This window comes from Anser cygnoides, chromosome 1 (assembly GCF_040182565.1).
Source record: "Anser cygnoides isolate HZ-2024a breed goose chromosome 1, Taihu_goose_T2T_genome, whole genome shotgun sequence".
NCBI lineage: Eukaryota > Metazoa > Chordata > Aves > Anseriformes > Anatidae > Anser > Anser cygnoides.
Genome location: NC_089873.1, coordinates 177,210,162 through 177,237,686, shown reverse-complemented (window position 1 = coordinate 177,237,686; position 27,525 = coordinate 177,210,162). Strand labels below are relative to the sequence as shown.

At 36.8% G+C, this 27,525-nt stretch overlaps 1 long non-coding RNA gene across 1 annotated transcript; it reads right to left on the bottom strand.

Annotated features, from left to right (window-relative positions):
* Nucleotides 1–1,249: 1,249 nt before the first annotated feature.
* Nucleotides 1,250–27,173, bottom strand: LOC125184957 (uncharacterized). The gene is made up of 3 exons (XR_010827592.1): nt 26,669–27,173; nt 12,274–12,412; nt 1,250–3,102 (listed from the first exon to the last, which is right to left on the bottom strand). It is a non-coding gene; the product is annotated as an uncharacterized lncRNA (long non-coding RNA).
* Between the last annotated feature and the right edge of the window lie 352 nt (nt 27,174–27,525).

The window sequence follows — 27,525 nt, the reverse complement described above, 5'->3', positions numbered from 1 at the left end:
AGATCACTTAAGGTCAGTCTAATTTGGATTTAGAAGCCCAAACTTGCCTACAGCCCAGACCGTTATCTAGGTCATCACTTTTCAACACTGCCTAAACCTCACAAAAAATAAATGTATAAAATTTAGGCCTCTCTATACAGCCTTCCTCTATGGCTTAAAGTTTGCTATTGCTGAAAGTAGCCATGCTTGTTTAGAGCTGGCTGCTAAAGACATATGCCCATTGCCCAGATAAATTCTGATGTGATTCTGGTTTAATCAGAGGATAGTAAGTCAATGAGCTATCTACTTTTCCAGAAAAGTCTGAAAATATTGCTGTGGTAAAAACATCAAAAGGGAATGACTTTTTTTCACATCTGATTAATACACACAATACTTTTTTTTTTCTTTCACTTTTTTTTTTTTTTCCATAAGAGTTGGAGGCCCATTCCCAGCCCTGGGCTAACACTGTCCACAGCCTTAATGACAGCCACAGAAAAGGGCATGTTCCACCTGCCTGCTGAGGTGGCACTGATGTGAAGCAGGAGTAAGTGACTCTTCTCACTTACTTAGACTTGTGACTCTCTCTGAATTGTTACTGAATTTAGTAGGAAAGATGAAAATCTGCTTTTTTTTTTTTTTCTTTTTTTTTTCCAGGTCTTTACTCCCATTGGAATATTCCTATTTCATTGTCCTTGTAACCAAATGGCACAAAAAAAAACGTATCTATTCTGAACTAGAGCTAGAATTCCATTTCTCTCCCACTCAAAGGACTGTTGGAGAACTATTTTTTTTTTTTTTTTAGTCACTTGACTCTTCTGGATACAATGACTTAATTTCAAGAGCAAAGGCAAAAAATTATCAATAACTCTTGTCACCAAAATCCTGCTTCTCTCTTAGGAGGTCAGAGAGGCACTGCTGTTTGGGGAGAAGGAAGCATCAATTGCCTCAAGATTTGAAGATCTGCTTACTGGATGAATGGTTTAACTGCCAGCGTAGACAGGGAGTGGAATTTATCACCACTTTTCAAACTCATTCCCTTTGGTGCTTATTCCTCCAAGGTGTGTAGGCTCTCAAAATCAGCATCTCACTCTTTTCATCTGAATTCTTTCACATCAAGATTTTTTTCATGGAAACTAGCTACTTGCTCTCAGCTGAGTGACATATATATGAGTTCACCATACCATATTCATTTCCTGGGCTCAATTAACCTTGTCTCATGTAAAATGTAAAAGAAGGATGATAAAAACAGTGGGACAGATTTCCAGGAAGATTTTTTCTTTTTATTTTATTTTATTTTATTTTATTTTATTTTATTTTATTTTATTTTATTTTATTTTATTTTATTTTAATTTTATGTTTAGATACGTTTGAAGACTGAGAACAAGGCTGTATATGCAGATATAAAGATTCATGTGTCAACCTATCCCATATTCCAGCTGGCCAGCTACAAAGCAACTTCAGTTCCAAGGCTGGGTGGTAGTGTTAATATGGCACTGAGCCCAAGTTAACCTCGTATCCAGAGACTCCTGATAAAGTGAGAGCATTGGCACCTTTGCAGTTTTTAAAGGCTTAAGACTGTATTTAAGTCACTCCCTTGGCCTTAGTGAATAGCTCCATTCAGTGGCAGGTGATTATCCTTAAGAGCAAGACCTGTACGCACAGAGATAGAGAGCTCGTAGAGACACCCTACTGTGACTGTTTTTTTGGCAAGTCTCACCAGAGACTTTGGCAGCCTCTCCTCTAAAGTGATACTGTGCTTTTGCATGGCTATATTCTTCATGCAAACTAATATCACTGCCAACTCCAAGAACATGAAGAACTGATAATAATTATTGTTTTCACTGCTGGATAGCAGAGAACAACTGCAATATAGAGAAATATCATGCTTTCTGACTTTTTTTTTTTTTTTTAAGAAAATGTATCTAATTGGTTTAGTTTAAGTAATAAAACCAAGTTATCTAACAACATATTTTAATTGCCTTTTCATTATATACATGTACATTTTGCAATGGATTACAATCTTTAATTAAGGTCCCATGTGGTTATCAGAGTAGTGTAATTAGTAACTTCCAAAAACAATGTTACACTTATGATTAGGAAATAATGTATTAGAAAAAAAAATAGAACAAAATAAAATAAAATGTGTAATGTCTTAAAGATATATATACTTTTTTTAGGACCAAACTAAATGTTTCTTTTATTATTTTTTTTAAACTCTATTAAATGTTCGACAGAATGTAATGTTGGCAGATATGCATTCCTATTATTTCAAAGATGGAAATTGTTTACTTGCTTGGATTGAAAATGTCTCTTCACAGTATTCCTAATGCAAGTTTAATCTGACCTCCTCTGGACTACCTCATGAAGTTTTAATTCTGAAAAGAAGAACAAAACAGGGTCTACAAAAACTGTGAAAAAGAAAAGAGATCAAAGGAAAAGAGATGGAAAGAGATGTAAATGGAAAAGGAGCAATACATCATGTATTCTCGATGTTACCAGTGGAAATTATTTCCAACTTTTATAGCAATGATTTATCATTTGTGTGAAACTTAAAATCTAATAATAATATTGGGCAGGCATCTGCCTAATTTCTATTAGGGTTAACAGCCGTTGCAGTGGGAATACGCAGAATTTTAGTACTTGTCCACTCATAGCTCTTTGCAGCACATTTTTTTTGTAAACCTTGTTGGCCAAAATCATGGAGGAAGACCTGGAAGACCTGTTCACGAAAGGAAAAGTCCCATGTCTAAAAAAAATAATAATAAAATAATAATAGTAATAATAAAAGTCTCTGAAAAAGTATTTCTCTGAGTTCTCTGAGACACTGAAACCTTTTGCCGGCCTAACTAAAAACTTTGTTCTGACAAGCAAGTACAATTTATTCCACTGTGTGAGCAATGCCGTGGTGAGAATGCAGAGAGCAGTGACGTTTCTGCTAGGCAAGGTGAGAGTTCCCATCTCCTATAACTCTGGGTTGTGATATGGGAACAGTTTAGACTGCCAACAATATGCGTGTTAATGATTAGTCTTGCTTCCAAGATCTCAGCAGCAGATGACTCATCTCATGCATCACAGTAGTTCCTAACCCCTTGATACTGGCTAGATGCTAGACAGATTGGAGACCTGTTGGAAAAAAAAAAAAAAAAAAAAAAGTTATTACAGAACTCTAAATTATGCTGTATTCTAAATGCAGTAAGGCTGACAAGGCCTTGTAGGTGGCAGATGTCATTCTTACCATATGAATCTTCATTGCTGAAATTCCCACTCTAGCTCTTTTGGACTCCAAGTCTTTTGTTTACAAATGAAAAACAGGAACTCTAATTCGATAATTAATTTTCACATCAAGTATTTTTGACTCTGTGCCTTTTGTTTACTCATAATTCCATGCAGGTTTTTTTTTTTTTGTTGTTTGTTTTTTTTCTGTTGTAAGGGCTGAGAAACAAGGGATAAGCAAACAATGATGTAAGACCTAACCACTATTTATGTTCATTTTTGGTTGCTGTCTCCTACATGTAATCGACATATATCTGTTTGTTTGCTTGTTTATTATTACAATTTTAAATTATTTGGGCTATAAACTGGAAGCAAAGGAGGATACTGATAATTTCTTCCATTGGTTCTCCTGTAATCCCCATGGCACCAACACAAGTCTGTGTTTTTTATTTGTCTTCAACAATCTACTGATCATATATTTATCTTAGTTCTCTTACCCTGATGGAGGAAAGCCTTTGGTATTTCCATGGGAAATTATACTTTGTCAAAAGGAGTAGAATTCAGAAGTTTTCACTATCCCAACGACAGGGAGTGTATGGTCCTAAAAGTTTCAATTTAGCACCTTCATCTCCACAATCCCTCCAAATACCTTTTGTCTCAGATGGCATAACTGAATTATTTAAGTAAATAAAACTCATTGATTTGTCTTCAAGTTAATTTAAATTTGTGTGCTAATATTTACAGTTCAACACTGTAGAAGGATTTGCATGTGTGCCTTTAACCTTATTGCTTGTGAGTTAATCTATCGTAAGGCGTCACCTCCTTCTACACATCTAGTTTCACTCAGAAAGAATTCCTGTCTTTTCTGCATCAGCAGGAGCTTTGGAGGTGACGCTATCTAATACTGGCAAAAGACTTAGAGTTAAAGGGAAAGAAATTAACCAGACCCAAAAAGCTATTTCTGAAAGGTCTCCCAAGAGTCCGTATCATCTGATTCTCAGAAAAAGGTACCCTATGAAAAGTACATGTCTTTGAATAGAGGAATACTTTTAGCAGTTTGGAAGATTTCAATACAAACTAAAATTTTAGTCTTACTTTGAGTTCCTTATATGGAGGCATTATTATTTCTCTGTTTCTACATTTTGCTTGATACATCCCAGGGTTGTAATTGCCTTTTAAAGGAGAAGCTGCATGAGGGAGTGTCATTCCCTGATAGACTATTATAGCTAGTTCTTACTTTTTTTTTCACTCCTACCTGATCTAGCTCCCAGCTTATTACTCTCCAAGAAAATGATACTGTACTCAACACAAATATGTTTTGTTCTTCTATATTGCAGTCACCTATGTAATCCATTTTTTCTGATATTATGATCTTCATTGTACTGGTGACCCCTCACAGTGCTCTACAGTTCATGACATTTACAACTAGGTCATTAATAGAATATTGAAAAATTCTCATCTGTGATGTTCCTGGATCTTAATATTTTTTTCCTTTCAACTCAAAACCTTTTCTCTAAGCAATGAGCCCTTGCTGTTTTTATTAACAGAATTATTTTCAGATGTTCTCAGACAATAATACAAATCACAATAGAGATTGTCTTGTGGGAAAAAAACAACTTTCATACGTACAATCAGGTGGCAGCTCTGATATGTCACTGCCAGGATGTCCCTGAGCTATTCAGTTGTATTTTCCACTAATTTAGGAACTAAAAAACAAAAAAAACACTAGCTCTTTTCTTTTTTGGGCGGAGGAGAAGAAAATATCCAAAACCAGTAGCAGCCCAACACTTGAACAAAACATGAACAAAAATCTAATAACTGGAGAATAGTTTAATTGAAGACTTAGTGATTATAGGCTATGTCTACATTAGGAAGCAGAATAGTGCAATACGGGTGAACCTGTAGAATTAAACTATTAATTCCAGAGATCTATCCGCTGAAGTATTAGCATATAAAATGGGGTGCTTCTGACAAGCTGCAGTCTTATCCTGTGGACTGAATGCCCATTAGTAGCTGAACTGGGGGTATGCCATGCTCCTGTGGCACATTTCCCAGTGTAACGCCATCTGCAAGGAATCCAAGTTACATGTTCCTAGCGTACTCCACAGTGTGAACCAAAACATATGGCTTTTGGGAGATGATCAGAAGTTTCACTTCAAGTGAATGCTCTTAATACAAAGTACAGTTCTAATGTTGATGCACCCAGAGACACAAAAGAAGTAAGGCTCTTCATTGTTACCTAATTTACCCCTGTAAGAACCTTAATGCCAGATTTAGAGTGTTACTCTAATACTGGCTAATCCCAGGAGTTTTTAAAGTTCCTGTTTAGTCAAATCTATATTGTAAAGTTTTCCATGTGTCTTTAATTCCATTGTGAAGGCAGTTAGAACAGGCCTAAGCCCCTTCCGAAATCACCTATATGCCAACCCCCCCCCCCTCCCCAGCCCCAGGATCAGCTTTCTTCACCCATCTTCCATGTAGACCATATAAGGGATTAAAAGGTATTCTTCAGCCATCCCTGCACTAATTACAAAGACTAAGAAAATCATAGGGTGAAAAATCTCCCTAGAGATAAAGTCACTTACTGTGTACTGAATTTGACAGGTAACAAGACATCAAGGTAAATCTGTATCTACGAACTCTCCATTTTTACCAAAGATACAGTTACACCCACAGCTCTTATGACATCCTGAAAAAGTCGTCTTTGGATTTGTGTTAGCTACTTATATAAGTTAAGAGAACTAACATACCTTTCTTTTCAGAGTCTTATATAAATTTAAATTTTGAATGTTTTTTATTTGACACCTTTCATATAATTACTAGCTTGTTTAAATATCACTTTGCTATTGCCTGAGGTAAATGCAGTAGAAAATCACTACATTCAATGTTACTGTCTTAGAGTTTCATCCCTTCTGTCAAACTGCAACATTTTTTTAATTCTGCAGGATAATTTTTATTTTATTTGTAGTTCATTCCTAATGTGGATGAATAAGTCATAGGCTATCTACTTGCAGTTATAGGATGTTTCCTACATCAAGTTTAAAAAGGATCTCTGCATTTTTGTCCTTGTCAGATATTTTTTTCCTCTCCACAATGATGAAATGTAGAAATATATATATATATATATATATTTGTATTTAAGTGATTGATAGTCAAACCAACTGCTGCTCATTCTACATCAGATTCTCAAACTTAATATAGACCAACTTTATGGGAAAAAAATGAGCACATACTTAAATCAAACTTTTGCTTCAGAAAAACTTGGAGTGAATTCAAAAGGTGGGTGCCGAGCAGGAACTCTGCATTCATATACAACAGCTGCAGAACAATACAGAACAGTGCTTGAAGTACTCAATAGTAGGGGTAACTGAGCACGCACTTCTTTACCTATTTTACATTAAACTGCCATTAGATAAAAAAACATGTGGTGATGGCAAGAATATAGACCAGAATACAAATACGGCTTCTTCCTACTGAGTGCAGTATCTTTTGAAATAGGAAAAATAGGTTTAATTCCAAGTCTCCAGCTTCTATGGCAATTGCCCTAACCACTAACCATGCTACTGTGTGAAAGGCAGCCTCATCCAGGCAGCTAACTGCATCTTAGAATTGGAAGGGGAAGGATATTTACACACAATTTTTTGGCATTTGTAGCTGACTGGTCTTAAAATCACTCTACTCAGCACTCCAGCATTTGTATATTCTATTCTTAGATGCCTAATTCAGCACAATGAAGTCAGTTCATGGGATCAGCAAATAACCTGTGCTGACACATATGCTTTCATTTGGAGATGGTCCTTAGGCTACAACTACTGCATTAGGTGTCTACATCCAAAAGTTTTGTACCAGTGACCTTTGCAAATCTCTGATATCACTTAGGAGGTGACTAACATTTCCACTGGTAAAATCCTCACTATAACTAAGCTATTGCCAGAGGCCATGCATATTAACATCGAACTTCTGACAGCATTAAATTGGTTGGTATCTTGATCATTAGATTCAAAATTCATAAAATAGACATTACTCAGTGTACTCAGTAGCAAGCCTGACAAATATTCTGAGTATTTCAGCTGTACTGGAATATCTACAAGAGCTGTTGACAAGTCCCCACATCAGCCAAAGCCAGGTGGACCTGTCTTGATTTTTTCCTTGGAGTGACCACTCTGAAGGGGAATGGAAACACAGAAAAGCCAGGCTTTAATAGTCTTTCAACTACAATAGCTGGTTTTGTTTAAACCAAAAACAAACAAGCAAACAAACAAACAAACAAAAAAGACTATTATATAGTCTTTCAACTACATATATATATTACATATATATATGTATTACATATATATATACATATTTACATGTATATATATGTATATATATATAAAGAAAATATAAAGAAAGAAAAAAAAAAAGATAAGGAAAGAAAAATAAGTAAAGAATTTATAAACAGTTTTCCCACAGCCCAGCTCCCCCATGATCTTAAAGGCAGGTCTTTACTTCTACACTTTTCATCCAAAATGGCAGCTTCCTATCTGCAGAAAACGGTACAGTCCTCTGCAGTTAGTATGGACCTTGTTGCCTTGCTTCTGTCACCCCCAAAGCCTTTAACAAGGCTTTTAGCCTACCCAGGACCTGCAGGATCGTTATTAAGTGCTGTATGCATCACTGCTTCCTATTCCTTTTCTCTCACCCTTGTGCCTGCTCAGATACTCTCTAGAAAAGGTCCAAACTCCCTATGGAGGAAATCCACAAGGCCCACTCATTTTGAATTAATATAAATGTAATTTTGAACAACAATTTAAAATGACTGACTGAATGAATGAAATTCTCTGAAGTACTTACAGGTGTGTTCCTTACTCTAAGAAAATGATCTTACAGCAAGCAAACAAATATTCTCGGTCATCCCATTTCTTCATAGCACAAGAGTATTTGCTATTTCCTTGTTCAGCACACTGGCAGTTTTCTATCCCAGGTCTATCAGTCCAACACACCTCTGCACTGCAGAACAAAGATAGCATCTAATTCTGCAACACTGCAGGAATAGTCAGGGGCTGCAATATTCATTTGTACAACTGCTTTTCTCTAAAGAATGATGCCCAGCAGCCTAGAGTGCTTAAAGAATCATTGATATCATTGTTACAAAAATTGTTTGAGACACAAATTAAGAAAAACTGAAAATTGAACCTATATTCAAACTGTTTATCTGTGTATTTGTTTGATTGTTTAAATTTAGTACTGCCAACAATCTTTACCAGGCTGGTTTTATAAAGGGAGTTTGAAGCTACTGATTTTAAATGGGCATTATTGGATCTCATAGGAGTAATGAAAAAAAGATTCTAGGCAGAATTGTTTATCCATTGGTATTCATCTCTTAAAGCTTTCTGTACTCTGTGATAATGTGACCTTTGTATTTTCTATTGACCACCAGACTTGTATTCAACATAATGCCGTATTTAAATATTAATGTATTAATTCATATAACTGTACTATATGTTATCTTTTTGTTCCATTTTAATCTTAACTTATACTAGAAAGTTTAGATTTGAAAGAAATGTGAAATATGTCCTTGAAAACTTGTAACTATAACTTATAAATATTACAAAAACAATAATTTTGCATCAGTATGGTGAACAAGTAGCAAAGTGCCTGAAGAATATAAATTGAATGTTCTCTGGAAGAATTGGTAAAGGTTAAAATTCATCATTTTAACTGATAGGCTTTCTCTGGGAAATGACTAATGCAGTGAATACAAAATACTACAATAATTTTGTTTCTTCTCAATGTTTATTTTTTTTTCTTGAAAAACAATAATAAACCATATCTTTTTTTTTTCCATTCATTTTGGAATTAAAGTTTGCTATGATGCTTGTCCTCATACACAATTGATACTTTTTCCACTTTAAATGGAAATGTTTTATCTGAATGGAGTGAACACTTCTGACCATTTCAGGAAAGGCTGCAATCTGATAGGAAATGCGCTGTGACTTAGATCTTTTCCTAAAAAGACCTAGACAAGGTATGAAGACTGGTTGCTAAATACCACATTTACTATCACAGTTTCCATAGTGATTTTCAGACTATAACAGGCTGGAGGCTAAACTAGAAAAATAGGCATAAATACAATTTATGCTAGTAATAACAGCAGTATTTAGAAGCATCTGTTTGTCCTAGTCACTGCACCAATACCAATAGCCAATACCTTTTAGTTTCAAGGTATTACTAAGTGAAGTAGAAAGGTATTGCCATCTTTCTATAGATAAGAAATTGAACTACAAAGAAATTAAATGACATTTTTTTTCCACAGTTATATAGGAAGACTGTCACAAATGAACCCAGGTCAGTTGAGATTTGGTCCAGTATTAAACTGGACTTCAGTTTTCCGTCAAGTATCTTTACTTTCTTTAGCTGTTATTTAAACTTCAGATTAACTTCCAGTGCTGACAGCATGAAGCTGACTTCTATGTAAACTAGGTATCAATTTGGGAAGATTAGCTAATTCCAAGTATGAGGATATCATAGAATATATATGATACCTAATACCATATGATATATGGACCAAAGTATTGAAGTAATATTATTAAATATTACTTAAATATTATTAGAGTAATATTAAGTAATATTATTTCTTTCTACCATGTCAATACGTCTGTCTACAGAAGACACTTAGTACTGTGCACTTTGTTCTTTTGGGTTGCAGAACAGATTTTTAGTTGCTTTGCCAAATTTAGGATTACTAGTATGATTGGTCTGTAGTAAAACAGGGCATACAGGGTCCAGATTTGTACTTAGCATTGCTGGCACCCTGACTACCACTAATTCAAACATTCACAGACTTTCTCCATTAGGTAATCATCGCCCACCTTGACTGTCAGGCATTCTGTGATCCCCAAGAACAAACTCTGTGGTAGACAGACCCAACAGCTTGTCACGGAGCACCACTGTGATAAGCTAAAAAACGAGCTGCAGACACTTGTATCTAAACTCCATGTGCAGAGTCTGTACAGTAGCACTGGAAGTTATGGACAGATTTTGCCTTTTTAATTCACCTTCAGACAGATGTATCCCCCCAGCTCAAATCCCTTAAAAGTTCACCACAAAAGGCACAATGACTCTGAGTGTGTGTTTGTATGAAGTTCACCCTTAATCTTTACATGAGCTAAGAATTATTCCTGCTTCCTTTACATCTTTCTCTCCCCCTCTCTCTCTCTCTTCCTCTCTTTTTTCTCCTTTCTGCAGGCTATTCAGATAAGGATTTTCATTGTCACTGTTCCCACTTTACTCTGAATAAGTGGAGTCTATGGAAAAGTAAAACTCATAAAAGAATGACTTGCAAACACTGATGGCACCATTGGACTTGAATTTAAAGCTATCACACAAGGACACTGTTAACATTTATCCTTCTCTCTGTAGGCCGACAAATTAAAATATTACTTGAAGTCTTGGATCAGTTTCTGCTACAGCATTTCATTTTGATTGATGTCCCACATTAATATCAGTGATGCTAGTTAGCTTTAAGACACCCCAAAGGGTAGTCAACTAGTTAAAACTCCAAATGAATCTCATGCCAGCTGTTTAGCCCCTTGAAAGTTTTGCTGAGCATTGACAGAAGACCTTATCAATCATTACAATTAAGTACTTTCAGACTGTCCCTTCTAAGGGGAGTCAGTTGAAGTACCATCTGCTATTTTGCTTTTAAAACTCACTGGCCTCCTTCTCTAAGTTTCACTTTTGAAATGTTGTTTCTTGTACAGGAGAGCAATGAGCTGATGAAAAAAACTTTTTGTTTTAATAATCCGCAGTTTTTATGATGTGACATAATTTTTGCAGTGCTCAGGGCCTTTTGCAAATCAAAAGGAATCCAACTAAAACAGTAATTAATGTCAAATGACTAGTCACATACGGCCCCATTTAATTAAAGTTCTAATCTTTGATTAAACCTCCACACATGTTCCTGTGATTGCAAACTGTTGTCTGAAAAGAGAAAGTAATTGGGTACATAATCTATTGTGTCTTCTAACTGACACCTGCTAATTGTCTCAGGAGCAAATGGCAACAATTTTATTAGAAAGTTAAAAAGTATATCTTAAAATTGATTTTTATATTCAATTTTTTTTTCCTGAATTATATATTCCTGTATTACACTGTGATGATTTCTTTGTGAATTTATCCTTTCTGGGAGTTTTGTGTTAAGAAATTTATTCCATTGTCTTTCAAAAACATGCTTTCCTTTAGTAAATACAAAACGTGATTTACTGGTCTGTACTTTTAGTGTGCCGTTAATATGTAAAACTATTCATCTCATTTTTTTTCCCCTAAATATTGACTAATCTGCACAGCAGCCATTGCAAATGAGTTTCTATACCCCAAGCTTGCAAGAAGAAATACAGGAGGAATAAGCCACAAAGATGACCTCGACAGGAATTCTGGCTAATTCAGAATTCCATCTGGGGAAAAACTAGCAACTATAACATTCTTCAGCATTATGGTGAAGGAGCTTATTCCTCTTCCTTTTCCTTTTGAGATCTTCAGGACCACCAGTACAAACCAGACTGCTGGCTAGGCAAAGAAAACTTGGTCTCACTGAAGTCAGTTGCAAAATAGCTGTTAACTTCAGTGGATGCAAAATTTTAAGGCAACGGTACCTTACTGAAAGGAGGCACTTGAGGTGCTCTTGCTTCCTAGGCCTATGGCTAACCAACTCTAGATTTTTTTCCTTTGTTTCAGGCATGATCATTCGCTGTTTACAGTTTTTCTGAACTGGAGTTGTGTTACTACAAATATATTGCTATCTCCAGCTAAAATTCCCAGCAGGTATTTTGTATTCTTTATGTCTTGCTTTACCAATATTTTAAAAAGCCCTTTGGCATGTTGAATGAAGTACTTCTGGGAAGAATAGCACCACTGTCTTTTGAAGAATCTTTCAAAGACACACATAATCCCACAAGCCAACTGGTAGGTGAAGTGTGTCTGCAAATATTTTTTGGTTATGATGTTTTCAGGTGTAGTTGAGCGTCTCCTCCAGTCAAAAATAACCTACTTGGGTGCAATCATTTCTACCTTTCTAGAAACCCCAGACAAATCCAGACTCACCCTAGTACCTGGAAATGGTATGCCCATCACATCACAGTGGTTGTTGTGAAGGGGTCCATGTGGGATGTCCTGGGTGCGTCTTCTAACTGAACTCTAAAGACAATTCCAAGTTCACTGAACAGTATCTATCCTTTTTCATCTGTAATACAAACAAAGAAAGAAAATAACTGCCTTCTCTGTTTTACAGACGGAAAATTGTAACACAGCAAACCCATTCAAGATCACAGGGCCAATCAGTGTTAGAGACAGCAAACTAAACCTGTGTCACTTGCTTTCCATATTGCTGCTCTACTGTCAAAATATAAAAATAGCTGTTAATAAATGTGAATGTGTACAGACAGATAAAGATAAAGATGATCTAGATAGCTTTTGTGACTTTTACTACAGCAAGTCAGCTGCAGCATGCTGATAGAATAGTAAATAAACACAGCGGAAATCTTCAATACATTTTTTCACATATTCCGCAACTTTCAAATGTCCTAATTTGGACTCAGCTGGCCAAATAATATCTTTTTTTCCCATCTACAGTATCTTCAGCTATTCATCTCTTTTTTCCTCCCTGCTTCATGCTTTCAGTATCACTCATCTGCTGTGACCTCTTAGCAACCGGAACATTCTTGCCTCAAATCTCCCTCTTCCAGTCCACTCCAAACACTGTGGCCAAGGTTATCTTTCTTGTTCACCACTCTGATTGTGTCATCTCATGTCTCAGTCTCTCAGGTGGTTTTCTGTCTCATTACACTACAAGGTCAAATTTGTCCTCTGCAATTTCAAGGTTTTGCAAGAGGCTGCCTTACCCTACGAATGAATTTCTCTCTCTTTCCTGGCTCAGTCCTGCCTACTGTGTGCATCCTTAGCTCATGCATGACTTCCTACTTTTTATTTCCCAAAACTTTTTTCAGTGCCTAAAATATCCTCTCTGCTCTATCATGCCAGCCAACCTCACTTTCTTCATTCAGGTCCCATCAAAGGATTCATTACTAAACACCTCCCCATTCACACATCGCACTGTGTAGTTTTGTTCTTTAGTGTTGTGAGTTGGGTAAGTTACAGAGAAACAAACCTGAAGATCCTAGATGCATGCCAAACACACTGCTCAGCAATCATTTTGCCATGTTGCAATTTCTTTCCTTTCTATCCAGTTTGTTTTACATACCATGCAAATTTGGCTGTAAGTGCTCTGGGGACAGAGTCTTGTTTTGAAAATTCCAGGCATTTGTGAAGTAGCACATATACCAATGACTCTGAAGAAATTATAATTACAGAACCTCATTTGTTATCTCGCACTACACTGTAAATAAACATACAAAGTAAAATATAACCTCACGAAGTAGCATACAAATATATTTGGATTAAGTAAATAACAGAAATGTCTCCAAATGTTTCTTCCAGATTTATACTCATGCAAAGGGAAAGGAATAGTCTTATTATGTGTGAGTCAGGTATAATTGACAAATTTGATTCCCTGACCAGATTGCCTTTCCTCTCTTTCAAAGATTGACCACAGCCAGATAATACATATTTAAATCACAGCTTGGACTTTATCATGGACTAAAGCATATTTGTAGGAGTTCCCTTAGGCAAGGAGCATTTCAGCTTCTTTATCATATAAATCTTTCCCATAACTCAGCTATAAAGCAACTGGATTCTATATCCATTTTCAGTTCAATTAATGTCTGTGAATCTTTACCACTGATGACATTATAATATCAGAAGCATCTAAGGACAACTGCTTTCAGTTTTATTGACAGAAGTAGTGAGAAACAGAAGAAACTTGCAGCAACAAATAAGCAATTCCTCTTTCTTAAGAAAATGGGGTGCATGTGATTTATTTGTTTGAGCTTAGATATGAAAAGAACTAAACAGGAGGAAAAAAAAGTACAAAACCAAACAAACAAAACCAATGCCTGGCCACATAAGGTTTGCCTCTTGATGTACAATTAACTTGATTAATTAGCAGTATGCTTCTTAAACTGTAACATGTAGATAAGTGAGAAAAAAATCCCTTAAAAAAATCTGTATTTCATGCTATTATGGGAAACCAGGAACCCCCTCCCCAATTTATCAAGGTAATTGAAACAGCAAAAGAGATAAAGATGTGTCATCATAAAGGGATATAGAAATTAATCTCTTTGAGAGCTCAGCATGTTACGTTGATCATTGGCTGCCTAAATTCAAGCATGCATTCATGTTATTTGTGACATTCACTCCAAACATCTGGAGATGTAGACTATATAACATATACCAACTCATCATCTGTCTATTCTAAAAACGTTGATAAAAGTTTGCTTATTCTTTCTTGGAAATACAGCAACAGTGCTGGAAAAATTGACATCTACAATTAAAACCTTTTTACCTTTAAAATTGATGACACCTGTTAATGTCAGTTGTGATTGTATTGATCCTACTAAAAACGTATCAGAGACTCCACTCTCCACTCTGTGGTGCTAGTGAGTCAGTGTTGATAATAAGTCTAAATATTTTGATTGAAAGTGTTTCAAAGAAAATTCATAATCCACTCAACAGACTACTCTTTCTTTTGTAGCATATCTCTGAACTAAATTAGAGTAATATTTCAGTGTTGCAGCCTCATATATTTACACACAATTTTAAATAAGTTACACTAGCTTTTACTGGGATATTTTACTCCATCTGACGCGGAAGAGACCTTTTGATGCATTCATTGCAAACTAAATCATTGTTCTGCTTGCCTACATTAAGCTAAAATAAGTATTTTCAGTATCACAAGGTGTACTCTTACTTCCATGACAATCAATGGCAATGTTCTATCTGATTTCAGAAGGATGAAGACAATTCCCCAAATTTAAGTCCTCGCTTATCTGCCTCCTAGACTTTCCTTTCTAATGAATTGAACACATTTATTCACTGCAAATTACTCAAAGTTGTTTACTTGACTGCAAATAAACATCATATAATTGAAAATGAATTATTTTATGCTTTTATGAAGTGTTGCATGGGCAGAAGCAATCATGTAAAGCGATTCTGTCATTTTTACTTTTTTTTCTTTTCTTTTTTTTTCTTACTTATTTATGTTTTTAAGATATTTGTCCTTGTGTCTTAAAGATTAGGATCTGCCAATAGTCATAACTGGTTTTAGCTCATGGGTCTCATTTTCCATGTTGTGGAACACAGCACTTTTCCATTTAACATTCCATTTTTGTCCCTGTGTAATTTTCAGTCCTGTGGCATTTAGAAAGGCTGACAAAGTATCAATATTTTTTATTCTGCAGGTCAATATTCCAAATAATTGTCCTGACATATTAAAAAAGTTAGTTGCATTATTGGTAGCCTTGTCACCAGGTATTTACCCCACAAAAGGGAAGAACATGTTTTTATCATTTTTATCTTTTAAAGTGTCTAGATATGCTTAATATCAGAAAGGACATGCTAAACCCATTGTTCAGTAGGATAAGAGTTAGGCCTAAGTTATACTATAGATGACTATGAAGTGATTTAATTAATTTTAAATGTATGCCAGTCATACATACTAGCAAGTCCCCCAAAGTATTAGTATTTGACTGACTGATTATTAATCATCTTTTTTTCCTGTTATGTGATCGGGTGTGAACATTAAATATTGTTGTTTTTCTTTTTGGTCCATTGACTGGAAAGAAAATGTATATATTGGAGACCATCCACATCTTGTACACTAAATAATAACACTTAAAAAGAATACTTCCACCAAACAGAATAAAGAGATGAAGTATTAATCTGCAAATAAACTTTCTTAGTAGAGGTTTTGTATAAGTATTGTTTAGGCCTGCCAGCTGTAAATTGGTGTTGTTTCTTATTTTAAACTCGTTGAGCTAGACAGTGTAAACAATTTGGTCTCTCTGTGGTCTTTCAAAATCCTCCTGTGAATCTTCTCTATATTTTTTTATTATTATTATATAACTTTTATTTTATGCATTTACTGTAGAATAAGTGGCTTTTCAGATATTTGGGCCTAATTCACAGAGTACTGTAGCCAGTTGCTGTTTGAGACTGTTGCTGTTTACTACGGGACAAAAGATAATGCCCCCTGTTTGTGAACTTTTTCCATAAAATCTGTAAATGAAAGAGCTTTCTATATGAATAATTTAAGAATAGTCACATGATAAAATTTAGAATTCTCCTCACCCATTGGTTAGGAGAGAGAGAGAGGGAGAGGGAGGGGAAAAGGGAGAGAGAGGGAGGAAGGGAGAGGGAGAAGGAGAGGGAGAGGGAAATGGAAACTGAAACAGAAATGGAAATGGAAACGGAAACGGAAACAGAAGGAGTGGAAGTTCTAAGGAAGAACCTGTGATTCAAAGTTCATGAATTAACTAAACTTGTCTCCATATAATTTCAGTTGTTTGAGGACTTCTTTGATTTTTGCATCATATGGGACTAATGATCACAAGATGATCAGGTACATGAAGGTTTAAATCTGGCTGTACTTTGATGATCCTTTAGTAGGAAAGCACAAGTGTTTGTAAAATTATTGGTGATAAATTACCAAACTTGGTAAAATTCTGCATGAAAGCAGAATCAGGATCACACCTGTAATGCCAGAGTGACAATTTATGTCTGCAAAAGAAGTGAACGCTGTGCTAACACGATTACTGCCTTTAATAATAAAGACAATGATCAGGAATGCCTCTTTCTCTTAGGGAAGAAAATAGCAAAGCAATTTAAAATGTACTTCTTCAGCAGTTTTGTATATGATTATGTATAGTAATAAGAGCTCAATAATATCTGAACTCAGAAATTTTGGTGACCTAATATATTTCATACAGCTTAGGTCCCTGACACCACCTATTAGAAGTGATTTTATCTTTCTTCTGGTCATATGTGGCCTTCTCTTCTCTGTTATACAGGTTTTTGATGGACATTCACCACTGTAGCATTAGAGTATCTAATATTAGTGTAGCAAGAAGTACAAATTAATCTAGTCTAAATTTGTTCTCCCATCACTGCCTCAAAGAAAAAATGTGTTGGAATTAGGTTACTGTTTTGTCTGAATAAATTAAAGTTACCTACGAATACATTTTGCTGTGTATTTGCATTAAAACAAGCATAGTAAAGAGGAGAGCCTTCCATCTAAAGCAGAAACCTGCTGAGGTGTAAAATGGCCATTGTTTCTTGTGGGATTTAATTCCACTGTATCGGGTTGTGCAGGTGGAAAAATGATATGCACTTCACTTGGAAGAGAGAAGCAGCAATACTGATAACAAAGCTTATGCAACTTAACAAGGATTTGATGATGGCATGGTACACCTGATTATACTTGGGAGATACGCTTATTTACACACTATGTAAAAGATGCTATATATTACTCAAAGACACTACATGAAATACATTATGTGCTATATAGAGACTACATAAGGAACTGGGTCAGGTGATATTATATCAAGGAAACCCTCCCATTGAGTCACAAGATTCAGAGCAGACCCCCTTGCTTTCTGAACTTGAATGGATGAGGTAAGGAGCCTAGGTGTGGCTTAATCTGCTCCTAGTCACAGAGATGTCAATGTTTTATTTCTAAAGGATTATATGGATTATATGAATCCTTTATACTAAACTAAGATTATAAAGTGTGATCACAAAGCACCGTTCTAACACATTAGCATTCCGTTATGTTCCCAATCCACTTAGCGACTATCTGTAGTGATAAGGGCCCTCTCAGTCTGCAGAAGTAACCCTGGGAAGAATCCCTGCCCAAGGGGAGATCCTGGTTTGTAGCCCACTGTCATGTCCAGAGAGCTCAGAGGGCCCTATTTATGGGGTAAGATGATTGACTTATGGCCACATTTGCACACATATTAGTTTCTTCCAAATTTGGCTTGATATGGACTTTCTTCTAAATTTGGACAGCAGTGTGGTTAGTGTGTGTGGGATATGCATTGCTCAGATTAGCCCTTGGCTATTTGTCTTCTGTCTCCCGCAAATCCAGGATACAGCCATAGTGACCAGACACAGCCATTATGATTGCCATTGATGGTTATCTTCTTAGACCTCTCTAGACTTAGACTCTCTTAGACTTCTCTACTTAAGCTGGTGGTGGTGTGTGTGTGCTGCAGAGTACACTGTCACATGGGTTTCTCCACTTTAGATGTCAGGTCCTTCTCCAGATAAACTATATTTATAGCAAACTGTTTTACTGGGGTGAAAAAAAAAAAAAAAAGTGTCAACCACAGTCTTCATAAAGGACTTGGGCTTTTCAATACCTTGAATCATTAAGCACCTTCAGATAAGGGTGAGATGGGGATATTGACTGATACACCCCAAGACAGCCTTCATACTCTCACCCACCAGCCAGGAGCCCGCATCAGGGAGGAGATGCACTGCAGCACTGTGTCAGCTGAGCTTCCCCTGCAATGAGGGTGCACAGCCTCATCACTGCAGACACGAGGATATAGCCAGTGCCAGGTCACCCTTCACCGTAACAAAATGGCATATCTTAGCACCCCAGAGGTCTTTTCATGCCCTTGATTTGATATGCAAATTAAGTAGTTAATTGAGAATTAAATTTTACTTCTTCGGTAAAATTCTAACCAACAATCCTCCAAAAAGCAATTAATCTAGTTACTGCATGTTAAACAGGAACTAGTTATTAAGACATAAGGAAGTAAAATATATATATATATATATAAATCAGTTACACAGTTTCTACATCTGAATAAATATATCTAAAATAACTATCCTGTTTTATTAATGTAACTGACTCATTAGATACAAATTAAACATCTGTAGTGTAAACCAAATCTTAATATAAAATATTACTCATCTTAATACAGTATCCTCCCCTTTACACTACAGTGGACACAGCTAGTGGAACAGGCAAATGCCAGAAGTTAGCCATTTAAATACTTAATGATTGTGCACATTAAATTAAAACGGTCTGCAACATACATTTTGTAGTATTTTATTTGCAATTCAGATGTTATCTCTAGATGTATGTAAAGCTGTTAAACCTGCTAAAAATTTAAGATACTATAATAAACAGAAAATTGTAGCAATTCTTTTATGTTAATTTATTGACACTATAAATTCTTCAGGGCAGCAGCCATGAATACACTTTCCTGTATAAAACTAAAAACTACAGATAGAACCATGCAATAGAAATACTAACTAGGATTTGTATTTGCATGGATTTTTTTTCTGCTTTTCTTCCTTCCTTTCATCCTTCCTTCCTCCTTCCTTTTTCCTCTTTCTTTCTGCCTGCCTTTCTCTATTTTTTATATCATCATTCCAACAGTATGTGCTATTATTTTAAAATTTCCATAGTGACAAGTGATTTTAGGTATTCATTGATAAGATGCCTTAAAGGTCCTGATTTCCAGGACGTGGGCACTTTGTTATTTTGAAAAGCCAAACCTCTTTAATATCTTTCATAAAGACGGATAAATTCACTGTTTTTATTTTTTTTTCAGTCTCAAGGATACAGTATTTCATGTTTTAATTTTAGGATCTGTTTTTGTTTTTGCAGTATGTTAAAGGATTTTTTAAAGGTTAATTTTGCACCTTGGTTATTACATTTAGTTCTGGTGTTTTTTTAGTACTGGATTCTGACTAATCACTTATGACAAGACTGCAAGACAACCTTTTGCCTGCAGAAAGGGGGATGCATAGCAGCACCATCCCAGGAACAATCAGAGAAGGGAATTATGACTTTTAGAAATCTAATTTCCTCTCTTGCTTGCCCCTGCCTCTAAGGGGGGCACAAACTCCTACTACTCTGTGCCACCAGCCAACTGTCAGGTCAGCTCATCTCAGACGGCCGATGTGTTGAGGGGATGAAGCCAAAGCCCTGCATGTCCTCAAGTGCTGGCTGCCAATGCCCCATCAGGATGGGGATGGGTGGCCCTGCGTAGGCTGCTGTCATCACTCTCCAGCTTTTGCCATGACCTGCAGTTCCACTAGCCCATGCCAGGAAGCAAACCCTCCAGTCTTATTTTCCTGCACATTGGGGAAAAGAGTGTTTGACAATCTTATTTGGTAATTACGCCACTGAAACCAGTATTGAGGTCTCAATTTGGTAGTCGAAAAATACGAAGCAATCATATGCTACTCCGTTATCCAGTTGTAGCTGTCCTGGACACATCAGGCAAAGAAACTGATCTTGTAACGCCTGTGAGCGCTTGCACGTTTATTGGAGGTTTGGCCCTCATTGGATCCCTCTCTCCATCAGAAAATGAAAGAGAGCTTCATACAAATAAATGGATTGCGCTGCATTTACAGACATGTCAAGCTTTGAAAACCTCATGCTCTAGACAGCCTTGCATTGCTGCTAATTGGTATGTTTTTCTTTAAAATGTGAAGATTCTAACCTTTTACTTGACAGATATGTGGGTAAAATGCCACACAACATTTTGAAAGCTCATCTATAGTCTGCTGTTTATGAGCCTTGTTTATGTTGGAGCTCACACAGGAGTACACAAATGAAAAGGGTTAGCAGGAACACAACTGAATGGTTAACTTCAAATAGATGTGTAAACTAGGAAAGAAAGGTTTTCACCTACAGAAAGTCTAAAGATGTTACTCTTTTTTAAAAGTAACCATACAAACACGACATTTGACTCAGTAGATTTCTTTTATCATTACTTATCCCTAGATGTATCCCTGGACTTTTGGGGTGGTGAATAGAAGAAGCAGTTTCATTACTTTTTTTTTTTTTTCCTTTTTTCTTTTATTTTTTTTCCCCTAATCTTATGAAATTGCTACAAGGAGAGAGTAAATGGGATTCAGTTTCTCTGTGAGATTTAACAACAGAACTGTTTACAGTGTTGCAATCAGTCATGTTTAAAGTAGAGCTACTAACTGCATAACTGAATAAGGGAATACTTTGGAAACAAAAGGGTTGCATAACAGGCAAATTTAGCTTGTAGAATCTTTAGTGTGCACTGTATAAGAAATTTCATAAACCCTAGGGAGAGATTGCAATTTTGTTGGTGGGTGCAAAATGCTAACTTAGAAAAACTAAAACAACAAAAGTATGGATATAACTGACAATCAAAAAGCTGGGTTAATTTTTTTATTCTTTTTCCAGTAGGAACTTCAAATTTATACACACAGATGGCTTTGTACTTATCGTTCATGCCTATTCTCTTCAGGAAACTAAGCACTGTACTAGAAAACCAGAAGTTTCAGTGAAGTTTCATTCCAGCTAGGTGGTAAGGGTAAGAATACCAGCAGGGGTGAATCACTACATAGCATTTTAAATTGGAATTATTTTGGAGTCTTCCCCAATTCTCTTCTTCCTGACACAACTTGGAGGTGGCAGCACTGTCTCTGAATTTCCACAAAGACATTGGTCTTTTGTCTTTACAAACCAACTGCTGACCTGTCTGACTGATGCAACAGCATTCGAATCCTAAGCAGTGCTTTGAGAAGAAAAACTTTACCATAACTTCTTGGCTACTGCCAGTAACTATTGGCTCTGAAGCAACTGTAATACTGAAACACTTTAAAAAAAAAAAAAAAAGTGAAAAATAAAAACTTACCTTTCCATAAGGAGCAGTACCCTGATGATTAAAATCTGGGAAATTGTTTTGAAGAAGTGACCCAAATCTCCTGAAGCTTGAAAGTGTGAAATGTGGGAAGCCTGTGACGTTTCAGTTAAGAAAGTTATTGGTTCTGCAGAGCTAGCCAGAGATTCAGCTTGACTCAGCAACAATATCAGCCTGCTCTCAATAATATCATAACATAGAAGGTGCAGTTATTTTCTTCCTAAAAGGAGGTGCAGTGACACACTATGTTGAGATTTCAGTGAATTCCAAATTATTACCCTTATTATTAATGTCTCTAGGGACATTCCTGTGTAAGAAACATGAGAAATACCCAGCGGCTTCCTCACACTCCATTTGGTCAGTAATCTTGTTAGTTCGGGGATTTTTGTCATTGTTGTTGTTTTTATAATGAAGAGAGGAGAAACAGATTCTTTCGATACTTAAGCTTACTGCACGTAACTTTGAAGTATAACTTTGAAGTATATGGGGTAGTGTGTATGCTCCATGCCTGAGTTTCAGTGGGGTCGCAAAGGACCGTGGTCACACTGTATCAATGCCTAATTCTATATGATAATAGAGGTTTCAATATCATGTCTGTTCATCCTGATGTTATTCTCTGTGCGTTCTTTCTTTCCATTCAAGGTATGTCTTCGAAAGTTGGTATGCAGAGAAACAATATTCCAAGCAAAATGTCATGTGTCTTCCTTCCTTCAAATTTTGTATTAGTATAGTTAGGTAACTCCAGTTAACTGCTAGCTATTCGCTTTGGCTGTGACAAATGATTTGTTTCATCTGCACAATGTATGTCAGTTAGCCAGATCTTAGAGCTGGATTTGCTTCTACCTTTTCCATAAAGTGAGCACTACCAGCACTCCTACAAGGGTTTTAAGCTTCAAAGATCAGATTTCACTTCAGAATAAAGCTAAATAAATTGTTGTTTCTGTATTCTGTGCTAAATTAGACAAAATGTCTGAAAAGAGACATGAGAATCCAAGTCCTAAGCCACTTATCCGTGGCCTAACAAGTCACCCTTTCTCTAAGCTTTATGAATCTGTCTCTCTCTCCATTTTTTTTTTCTTCCTGGAATAACACAGGTATAACTGTAAATGTAATATGTCCCAGCAAGATGGAAGAAGTAGGTCTTAAATGTTTCAGTGACAATCTCAGGCTTATCCCCTTCTTGCCGCTTCCCTTTCCCTGAAGTGTTTCTAATAGCCCAATGCTCCACTTCAGCATCCTTTTTGAATTTCTGTCACTTCTTGGCTTCTGCCCTCCATTAGTCCACTAATATCATCTGCCCAAACACTTCTCTTGCCGTTACCTACTGCACTGTCAGTTCTTATTCCCCTTCTCAGTAACTATTCTCTCTTCCACGTCTTGCTGTTTAAATTGACATAAAACTACTTCCATGCAGAGCCACAAAAGTCATCTAATCTATTGTTCTGTTGGTACTTTGAAACAATACTAATAAATGGAAGAAATGTCCTTTTAATCTATGTAAGTTCTGCTACTTTGTCATGATGGGATGAATCAAATCAGTGGAAAGGTTTCTATCGATTTCATTGAGTTTCTGGACAGTAGTTCTCTTACATTTCTCTAGATGCCATACGATTTCTATTTTTTATTGTCATTTCAACTAATTTTCCTAGTACTAAAAGTAAAGCTTGCCACACTGTAACTCCTTGATCACCCTTTTAGTCTTTTTTGAAGATAAACAGATTTTGTAACTTTTAATCCTCACACATAGTAACTGATTTTAATGACAGCATATTTTTAACAGTTGATTTACTTCATTTTTAGATTCTGCAAGAACTCCTGATGACTACCATTTAGTTAGATACTTTCTGCTCTTTGAGAATCTCTTTCTTGACACCTCAATACACACCCACATCTCATCTTCGTTACTAAAAAGAAAGATGACGGGGAAATATCTTCATTTGCTATGAGTACTACAGTACAGAAATTTAATTTCTCTGCAATACTGTCTCATTTATAGCTGACCAACTAATAGGTCCACAAATTTTGTCTTATGGCTCCCCCATTTTGATAAAGCATATGTTTGTTTTTTTAGCATTTTCATTCTCTGATAGATGGATTATTTGTTCCTCAAATTCCTTCCTCCGCTTTTCTAATTTTACTTCTTTCTATTGTTTTCAAGATGATTGGATTTGGGCTTTCCCAATGATACATTTTAGGCTCAAATAACTTAAATATTGAACCTTGACATTTAACTATATTGATCTTTTCCTTGCCTTCCCATTTTCTTTTATTTGTTTAGGGATGTTTGTTCTGAGACTTTTTTGCTAAGTACCCTTCATGCTGAGACTAAAGATTTTTATTTGAAAACTTTTGATTGAGGATAATTCTTGTTTATATCCTTTTTTTTTTTTTCTTGGGGGGTGGGGGTGGGGGATGGGAGTGGGGATAAAGGTTTACCTGTTCTTGCTGAGAATAGAATAATAAACTACTAGATTTTATAACGAACATTCTCCCCCACCCCCCCCAAAAAAAGAAAAAGAATAACATTGCATTATGTTCATGTTTTATCAGTTTTTTTTAAAAGCTTTGTTTTGAGATAAGTCCTGTTATTTAGGTTGATGTGAGACTACAGCTTTCAATAAACAAACATTTCAAGTGTTAAAAATAGATTTCCAAAGCATTATTTGATTCCTCCATATAAAGATTACTGTTGGGGCTGTTATATTGGACTTTGATCCTTTGCTGAGTTTCTCCAGCATAGTGCATTTAATATATTTTCCTTGATTGGCCTGATAGTGTAATAGGAATACACATATAGAAGGATTATTTAAGATTTATAGTTTGTCCATGTATTAGCTTCTCCACACTACAGCTTTCTCACAAAACTGTTAATAAGTATTTTAAAATTCAGTTCATATTTTGTTTCTTTTTTTCAATCCATATTTAATATACAATGACATGGCACAGCATATAGGGATCATTGGCCCTCATTGGCATTAACTTCACACATCTTATTTCCGTTTTTTCTACGTGAAAAATAGAGCATAGAATAGAATAGAGCATAGAATTTCCATAGTATAGTGTAGAAAATTATGATGCTACTCTAAGCTATCAAATAGGTAGTGTGTGGTAGTGTGTGCTACAAATTTGACAGAAAAAGCATTTTAGATATGCTGTAAAATCATCGAACAAATAAAATATTCATTACTTGCACAGGTGGATTAAAATCAATAAATGCCATTTTGTTGCTATAAACTGTCTGATGTAACAAACATCAGCCTGGCTGAGGCACATATTCATATGCAGGAATAGTTTTTTTACCTGAGTTTTTCCAGTTAGGCACCTAGGTCTCTATTGGGATTAAGTGCCACAATTTTTAAAGATGTCAAGCTGATGTGATATCCAAGAAATCAGTTGAAATCGCTAATAATCATGCCTGAAAATGAGTATTAAAAAATAGGTCTGATGAAGTTAGGACTAAAACACACAGTGAATTGTAGGGTCAAGGGACAAGACCTTCACTTACGATCATCACCTGATAGTCAGTCATAGGTTTGAGGATCTAGTGTTGTGATTCAGAATTTATTTTCCCTCTAAGTATTCTATGCATGTTGTTGGCATCATTGGGATGTTGTAAGCTGCAAGGTGTTTGATGAAAAAAAAGGCAGAATTTACAAGCACAGACTCCAGTTACTTGGATAAAGGGTTATATAGTTTTCCCTTTTAATTCAGAGTCCCGAGTACTTGTTTTACAAACTGCAGAGTGCCCTCAAATGTATTGACTTCATTGTGGAGTCAGAGTATTTACTGTGTAATGCTGAGTCACATAAAAGAGAAAGGCAGTCACTAGGCTATCGAAAAAAGTGATGGAGACGCTGGCCTCCTCGCCCAAAAAGTCAAATACATCTTTTTTTTTTTCTTTTTAATTATCTTTTTAACATAAGCAGACCAAGAGATACACTGCCAGAAGCGTATTACACAGTATATGTCACTGTAATGCTGAAATTGTTTTATCCTGCTGGTGCTCCACCTGCTCCCTCCTAAAACTAGTTATCGTGCACGTACATAGGTAGGCACACGCGTGCACGGTACATACCCCAAATGCAGCAGTCTTGCTAGCACGCTAGAGGGAGCCATGACATAATTGCAATGACCACTTCTTTCCCCAGTTAGCAGAACTTGCATAGAAGATACCTGGACATCCTGAGACACCCTGCGGGCTTGGCATAGGCTACGGAATAAGGAAAAGAAAGCATAGCACTCAAATTGCGGTGATACGAGGTCTCCTGGTAGCTCAGGGGCTAACTCTGGTGTTTGTCACATTTTAAAAATAGTGCTGCTTTTTATAGGTGACTTTTCCAAATAAGTGACTTGGACGAATACACCGATTTTCATCAGCCAATCTGAAGCCTGCATTCAGAAAGCGAAGCCCATTTTGTAAACATATCCTTTATTTCGTCTGTCGCTGTCACGCAGAAAGTTGGCACGTCTGAGAGTAGTGATTTTACGCTGCCACTAATGTATGTATAGTTTATTTATACATGGCATTTTAACACAGCATTAGTTTTACAATGGTTACTAGCAGACTCGTTCTGCATGGCAAACTATCCGTTTCAAAGCTGCAAGGAGGTCTTCAGGATGGGAGATGGGTCTAGAAAGAACACTTATTGGGATTTATACATTAGTAAGACTTTCTCCAATGCGAATGATGTTTATGGACATAACTCAGATAGGGCTGGTTTTCCTATTGAGCAAGGCAGAAAAGCAGCTTCCTTAACCAAATCTTTTAAAAGCCGCTCCTAAAATAATTGCGAGGAGCGTCTTATAATTGCTCCAGAGTTGGTCTCTCCCTCCCCCCCCCCCCCCCCCTTGTTTTTTTCTTCTCATTTTTCTTCCTTAAACCTTAAATGATTCATGCTACTTACACGCTCGTCACTCACAGCTCGCAAATGGCAGCTTCCCTTCGGCACTCCGGCAATCCGAGCTCTCAGCCTCCGGCCTCCCCCCGCGCCCCAGAGCCCCCCCAGCGCCGTGCCATGGGCGGAGGCGGGCGCCGCGGCCGCGAACCCCGCACCGGGGGCTGCCGCCGTGACCGCCCCCCCCTTCCCCGGGGGGGTCCCCCGTGTTCCCCGCGGGGATAGGAAGGATGAGACCCACTCGGGGCGGCTCCTGCAAGAACCGGGGCGGGGGCATGCGGGGAGGGGGCTCCCCATCCACCCGCCCTCCCCTCCCCGCAGCCCGGGGCTGTGCAGGTCCCCGAGAAGGGGAGAGGGTGGGGGGGGACGGGGGAGTCCTCCCCGCTCACCTCCCTCGGAGCGATTTGAAGGAGGAGCGCGGCGGGGGTGTCACACCCGATACACACACACACACACCCCAAAAAAACTCGCGTCTCCTCTGTTTTTTTTTTTCCCCACCCGTCATCACGTAGGAGTTGTTAATACGTCTTAAAAATAAATAAAAAAAATAAATAATAAAAGAAAATAAAAAATAGAATAAAGAAAAAAAATAGAAATAAAAAATGAGATATTTTCAAAAATAAAAATAAAAAATAAGGAATAAAAATAAGAAAACTAAAAATAAATAAAAATGAAAATGAAAGAAAAAGAAAAAGAAAAAGGGAGGAAAACCGCGGCCGGGGGTGAAAGAGGGTGGTGAAAGGGGGAGTGAAGGGAGGGACGCGGGGGGGGAGAAGGGTGGTTGTGGATGGGGGTGTGCATTGGGGGTGCCCCCTCATCCCCCCCGACCCCCGCGCACGCCGCGCGCCCGGCAGCGCCGCGATCTC